This window comes from Apteryx rowi, unplaced genomic scaffold, assembly GCF_003343035.1.
Source record: "Apteryx rowi isolate R43461 unplaced genomic scaffold, aptRow1 scaffold_2, whole genome shotgun sequence".
Classification (NCBI taxonomy): domain Eukaryota; kingdom Metazoa; phylum Chordata; class Aves; order Apterygiformes; family Apterygidae; genus Apteryx; species Apteryx rowi.
In genome coordinates, this window is record NW_020448307.1 from 370,606 (window position 1) to 377,954 (window position 7,349).

The window sequence follows — 7,349 nt, forward strand, 5'->3', positions numbered from 1 at the left end:
GCTGCCCCCCCCATGTGGGGTCCATGCCCTGGGCCGCTCCCCCCAACTCCCCCCGTGTGGGGTCCATGCCCCAGGCCGCCCCCGAGGCTGCATCCCGGAGGAGCAGTACTGGCGCTGGTGCCCACCGGGGCAGCCAAACTGTATTGTGCCTCCCGGGCTTGGCCCCGCTCCCCGAGCCTGTCGCGGGAGGTGGTGGTCTGGGCGTTGGACATCGCCGGTGCCGCCTTACGTGCACACCTCTATAGACGGTCACTGCTCTCTGTTGCAGTACAGCTATGATATTTAATGTGTTAAAACGCTGGGGGGTGAAGCGTGCAAGTCTCCCTGTGTGCTGATTCCTATTGTTCTTGGGTAGCGGCTGCGGGGCGGGGTGTCAGGCAGCCATGGATGTCTTGCAGTCCGGYGGATGTGTTTCTTACCTCGTTGTGCAAGGTGTTGTCTGCAGGCAAATGCGATCGGTTGGATGCCGGGCTGCTCCCCGTCGGGTGCCGTGGTCCCTGCCTGGTGCAGCGGTGTAGGGGACCACACCTGCGGCGGCACACACCCCTGTTGCCTCCAGCGCGGAGAAGGAGCCTGGCTCCACGTCTCCTGTGAGGCGGGAGGAAGCCTAGCTGCACTGGGCTCCCGYCGGTGCCTCTCTGCTCATCTTTCTGTAGGGTTTTCATGCACGGATCCGGCCTGCGCCCTCCTCTGCGGGATGCAGCTGCTCTCTCCCTCTCTGGGTTAGAGGAGGCCACGTGTGGTTTTTCTGGGAAAGTGATCAGGTCTTCCACCTCGCTGAGGGCTTTCCTCTGACTTAGCCTCACTCTTGGTTTTCTTCTGAGGACGGTTGTGGTGTCTAGGAGAAAAAGGAAAAACAAAGCACTCGAGCTTAATTATTCTCTTTAATGTACAGATGTGAACAAAAYGTTCCCAGAGAAGCACAAAGACCATTAAGCAGTAGAGAGAGAAATTCTTCTGTCATCCCAACTCATTCAGTTGCTTTAATTAGCAGCATTACTTCTTTACAAATTTTACCTTTTCTGTATCCTTAGAGCACCACAGTGATAACAGCATTATTGCTGCAGGTGGAATTTCTCCCATTCTCTGGGTCTTTTTATACAAGGACCTTTATAATACAGCTACGTGGAGCCTCTTCTTGCTCCTCTGGAATCCAGCAGGAACGTTCTGACCTCAGCGCTAACAAAATCTCACCCATTGCTTTATTTTTCCCRCTGCTAAATCCTTTCATCAGCTACTGAAGCCCAAAACGCTGTGGATGAGCGGTGTCTTTGTAGCTGGCGTTACAGGTGGTTCTGTTCTGTGGCTCCTGCCGCTCTCTGACGACGCTCGCCCTGATATTCTGCAGCATTGTTGCGTCCTGCCTTTGGTTGGGTGGAGGTGATTCCTCTGAAATTCTGGGCACATGACCTGTATGGCCTGCAGCCATGCCTTGAGCTCCAGAGGAGGCAACGAAGAACTGAAGTCACTGTTTTGGTGGTCTTGTCTTTTTCTAATAGTATGACAGAAAGAAAATCTCAGCTACAGTGTCTTCCCTAGACGTGAGTGTTTTCAGTCGCTTTTTGCAGATTGTGGCTCCCTTGGGTATTGTTTTGGTTGTTTATTCCTCCTCAGATTTTCATCCCAGTATCTGTTCTTGTGCATCAGGCTGCATAGCAACTTTTGTGGATGGCAGATTGTCAACTGAGCTGCACTTGTTAGAGACTTGAGGACTGTATTGTGCCATTAGGCTGTAGGATATCTCAGAGACCTTTTAAAGCATTATGGTTGAGGTATCAGGAGTATGAGGGGACACTGAGAATTACAGGAGCCGGTTTGTGCTGGGACGCAAGCATGGAGGACTGAGCCATATGAGTGCAGGGAGTAGTGCCTTCATTGCCTCTGTAACCCAAGCAGCAGGCAGGTTTGGCTTTTGTGAAGGATGCACTGGAAATCTGAGTATTTTTACTTTCCAACAGCTATTGTTTGAACTGTCTAGTGTGATTCTGGAGATGCACAAACACTCTGCTCCTATTTCTTTCCATATACAACAAAGCTTCAGTCAAGATTCGTAGCAAGTGTCTGACAGAGATCTCTAGAAAATCAGAATTTGCCTGATGGATCTGTCTGCAGCAATTTCTGTTTTTTTCTGGGAAAGCTCTTCTAGTGGAGAAGACAGGAGCATGACTGAGGGGTGTGTGTGTTTGTGTGAGATATACAGGTGTGGGAATCATTTCCAGCCTGAATTGGGAATGCCTGGCCAAAGCATACACTTGACAGTATGACAGGCAAGGCTGGAGCCACTGGAGGAAGACCAAAGGCTGGGCGTATCTGGTGCGATGTGGGCAGGACACGGAAATGGAGGGGAGGGGAGGGAAGCTGATAATCTCTTGGCTTTGCCAGAGTGCCTGCTTAACCACCTTGAGTCTGGAAGTGTTGCTCTTCACTGTGTCTTAGGTGTTCAGAGTGCATCAGACCAGCAAATGCAGTGTTGCTTTCCAGAGGCAGGCTGATGCTTGGATGCCCAGCTCTGGAGAAAAGTCATGTCAAACCTTTTGTTTTATTGAGACTTATTAGCTCATTTTCTTTGGTTGTTGTGAGATACAGTCAAAATATTTCCTCCCCTGTTGTCCACAATATGTTTTTCTATCCCTGTGAAAAGAGAAGTGCAGGATCGAAGTGGGGAAATGGCTTGCCCTGATTTCACAACATAACTATTAACAGAGCTTTTGGTTGAATCAGAATCTCCTGGTCTTTGTGCTTTGATCACAAAAAACCTTTCCCATCCCAGACAGATTAGGGTTCCCAAGCCTTTTCGTGGTGTGGGCTATGCCCATCTCTTTCAACCACCTCATCATGGCCCACAGGTATCCTTGCTATGGTGTCTCTGGCGCCTATAAAGCAATGAGGTCTGCACAGGGATGGCTAGCATCTCGTATTGGGTACGAGTGGGGAGGAAATCCTCAATCATGTGACGAGCCAGATTTTGGTAAACTGGCAGCCGTTAGCCTAGTATTCCTTACCATGCAGACCATGGGGAGTGAGCGAGTGTGGTTAAAGACTGGCCATCTCTGTCCTTCCAGCCTGGGGCCTTTCCACGCTGCCGTGTGATGCATTAGCAGGAGGAGTCATCCAGCTACTGATGAAAGAGCGCTGCAATTGTCTCTTCTTTTACAGGGAAAGAGCGGTGAAACCACACACCTGCTCCCATGCAACACTAATTATGCCCTTGTGCCTTGCAAACAAGGTGAGCACTATTCTTGGCTGGACTCAGCTGCCTTCTGGAAGCTACTGCCTCCCTTTCCCCTTGCAGCGTCACACCGAGAAATGTTTAGAGCCCCCTTGATATTTTGGGATCTCAAATGATCAGATGATGCTTAAGAGCAGCAGGAGGGAATTGGGTGATGGTTTTGGAAGCTTCTTATAACCGATTCCGAATGTCAACAGGAAGAGGAACAGAGAAGGTTGAGCACGAAGAGCTGCCCTGGGGCAGAGGTGTTGGAGCTGGTGGTGGTCCCACCAGGTTTTGGCAGAGCTGTGCTAGAAGGGATGCTTCCCAGCATGGCCTTGTGGGGAAGTACCCCGTCTGCTCACGGTGGTTAATGACACAGCCTGACACGGGCTGGCAGGGGACTGGGCGGGTGCGGAGAAGCACAGACAGCTCTGGCAAGGGAAACAGTGAATTTATTGTAATCTGGGGCTGCTCCGGAGGAACATGCTGCAGAAGTCTGTCTATTAAGTCGGACCTGTTTCCTCGTAACTGTTTCATTTTCTTCCTCTCTCCTCCTCCTCCCCCGCTTTACATCTAGATGCATCCTTGGACAATGCCAGAGCCTGTAGATGTGATGTCATTTGGGTTTTATTTTGTTTTTTTCCTTGCAGTTAATGGGTAGGAGCTAATGCAGCCCTTCTCTCCTAGTGTGAACAGAGGAGAGCGTCTGGCAGCCAGGCTTGGGGAAGATCCCGAGACAGAGCCTGATCCCCTTGAATGAAGGTCTCGTTCATGCTCCAGCCATAATAAACCTAACAATTTAATTTGTATACTAACAGAGTTAGCACTGAGCAGCCCTTCACATCTGCCACAAAATGGCCATTTGTGTTTGTGTGCAGGCATGTTTTCCTAGCTCATATTAACAGTTTATTCAGTAATTGTCAAGTATCACCCTCTCCGGCTCCCTGTGACACTTGTGCCTGTTGCCCTTTGCTTCCTCTGGCCCGAGGAGCCGGGGTGGGAGAGGCAGGGCAGCATCACCAGCGTTTGCTGGCATTTTTGCATGCCAGCAAAAATGAACCCAAGGGCTGTCTGGGAGAGCAAGTCAGGTGAGGTTTACAAGGTAGGGATAAGACAAAAAATATAGGCCCAATCATGCTGCTGGATCTGGGCAGGCAGACCCTTGTTTTCTGCAGTGGTAGGCTTGGTGAAACCAAGGAGAGTCTGCTGGGGCATAGGTTATACGGATATATGGGAGAGGTTTGGCTGGAATGTGAAACAAGAGTTGTCATCCCTGTGTTTCTAACTATGGCCCTGATTTGCCATAACTAAGGAATGAGCACCTGGTAGTACATATTGGGAGGACTGAGCCTTAGGTGCCAATTCAAGCAGAAATGGAGAGGTGACATTTCTTTTCTCCCACTTTTTCTGCTTCTTTTTGTCTCACTGGGCCTGTGAAATAAACCTAGCAGGTGTCTGTGTCCATGTCTGGATCTCATGCCCTAGTCCAAGGCAGCTGTGCTCTGAGTGTGTGATGCTGCAGGAGTTTTTCTTGGGTACACTCAAAAATGAAAAGCAGAATCTAGTAAAAAGTTCTCTCTGGATTGTATTTTGTAAAAGTTGTCCCCCTTAATGGAAAAAAAAAATCATTATATGACAAATAATCAGAATATGGTTATGTAAAACTCAGCCAAAAGGATCTGGTGTTTGTGGTTGTTTTTTTTAAGTGCCTATTTTTGTTCTCTCTCTTTTGCAAAATGCTCTTAGGAGCTGAGCAGTAAACACACTACTTTTTCTCCCATTACCTGCATGATTCTTTTATTTAGAAAACTCTAAATTCCTTCTGCTCCTTGCCCATGTGCAACCTGTAGCTGGGAYGTTTGTGTCTAGCAAGCTGTCGTCAGCTTGTGGATCCACACAGCAGCAGCAACCCCCCTGTGCAGAGCAGGGAGCAGATACTACTTCTGTGTCCTAGCGATGTCCGTCCCGCAGGGCTTTGCCAGTAGTTTCAGTGAGCCCTGGAAGCTACAAGTATGTTATAGGGAACTGTTGATGCGGGACTGACTGCCCTTTCCTATTGCTCCTTACTAACAAGCGATAGCTGTGAGGCTTATTACACTTATCAGTGAATCTGAGACTGTCCTCCTCTCTTAGGTTCTACGGACAGATTGAGCATTGGCACTGGGAATTCAGATGGTTCAGCCCAAAACGCTGCTTATACTGTTTATTTCTGGCGAATGACTTAATACAAACCTGGGTCTTGCTGTGGAAGTTTGTGGTGTGTGTCAAGGTTCTGCTGTCTGCTGGAGAACTTGGGAGAACAGTGCCTCCGTCAGGTGCCAGATGTGTGTGAGCATGGGCGAGAGAAGAGCAATCACATGCTTAAACTGTTACATGAACCATGGATTTTTATGAACAGGATTCATCCATGGTTATCACCAGAAGGCTTCTGGAGAGGGATTATTCCTGRTACTGTTGCATGGTAATTTCTATCTACATTTCTTGCAGTGTTGCTTAAATGCTGTTCACTTGCATCCATAGGAGCCGTGGCTCAGTTACCTTCCTCCTGTGATTTACAGTCTATAAGCAACTGGCTGCAGTTACACTTCATACTTCTAGGGTTTTTTGAACTTAAAATAACATTGTTATTAGTGAGACAACATTTGGATAGACGCAAAACAAAGAAGCTGCTAAGTAACTTGTGCCAGGGAGGAGGAGAAAAAGTGGCTCGTCAACAGCATCCATTTCCATTCAGGGACAGTTCAGGGTCCTCAGGCCCCAAAGCTGAGTGCCCTTGGCTCCGCACGTGTGCACATCTGAGAGATGCACAGTGCTGACTGTGAGAGCGAGCCCTAAAACCCAGGACACTGGGGCTAGCCTGTGCCCAACTGTGCTCCTATCTTTACTATAAATCAGGACAACATAGGCAAATGAAAGGCGCTAATGATTTTGTAAGTGTCTAGTTGGGGCTAGTATCTCTTCTCAGGGGTTGTGATCTGTCAGAAGTCAGCCGTTTGGAGATGTGCAAGGAGGTCTGCAGCCAGCAGCATGTCCCTGCTTCCAGAGCCATCCCATGACACGAACTGCTCTGCCGCAGCCCTGCATCTGATGCTTGGGCTCTCGTCAGCTGAGCTCTGGGTCTGTTTGTGTGGGGAAGACCAAGCTGGGACAGGAAGAGGATAACGGCTTTAGCTGTTTGTTTTTCCTGGTAGGAGGTTAAGTTTCTGCTCTGTGCTAAGCTGTGCTGAGTGGGGAAGGCAAGTCTCAATTGTTGGGACTAAAATCGCTGGTAACCAGCATAAGGGTGGAAAAGCCCCTGCATGCTAGATGAGGAGAGACCGTGACTAATTCCTGAGCACTCGTTCCTCTTGACCAGGACTAAGATGCAGTTCAGGTTAAGAGCTCCGCTTGTTACAGTCCTTTCCCCACCCATTTTCTTTGTCTCAACAATACGTGAATGAGAGCGTCATGAAAACACACATAGGTTTCAGGGCTTTGGTGGTTATAAGCTGCAGCGATATGAGGGGATTCTCTCATATCCTACTATTACCAGGATGTAGGTTGCAAATTACCATTGCTATGGTGATATTTTCATAGTTCACCCCAGGGGCAGTCGATAAAGAACAAACCCAGTTCCCTGCAGAGGAATTAATTGTGCAAGAGCATTCACAGAGTGAGCCTGACAGGTGAGCCCCACTGAAGTCGCTTAGGGCCAGGGTCTGGCTGTGGAAGGGGACTTGCACCACCTGCAGATGCCAAAACCTAGGCTGCAGGCACCCAAGGGAGCTGAGAGGAAAGTAAAGGAAGCTTGAAAGCTGGAGAGTTGCCAGCTGATGTCACTTACTGAGTTGAGTGGTCTGTAGTCAGGAGGTTCTTCTCCTTTGGGGTAGCTAATTTCTGGGTCACATCCCACCTCCCTAGCGAACACAGAAGTTTTCTCTCAGTCGTTTCATATGCTGCACAGGAGTCAATTCCATCTTAGCTGATCTTTGCTGCAGAGTTCCCTCAGCTTTGTATGTTGTACCTTTACTGTCTCTCTGCTGTCTGCAGTAGCATAGTAAATTAGTCCAAAGGGAACTGAGTTTTAAGCCTATGCAATATTAGAAGTCCTGTTTTAAAAAGACCTTTGAACATGTTTGCCAGAACTGTGCAAAGCCTA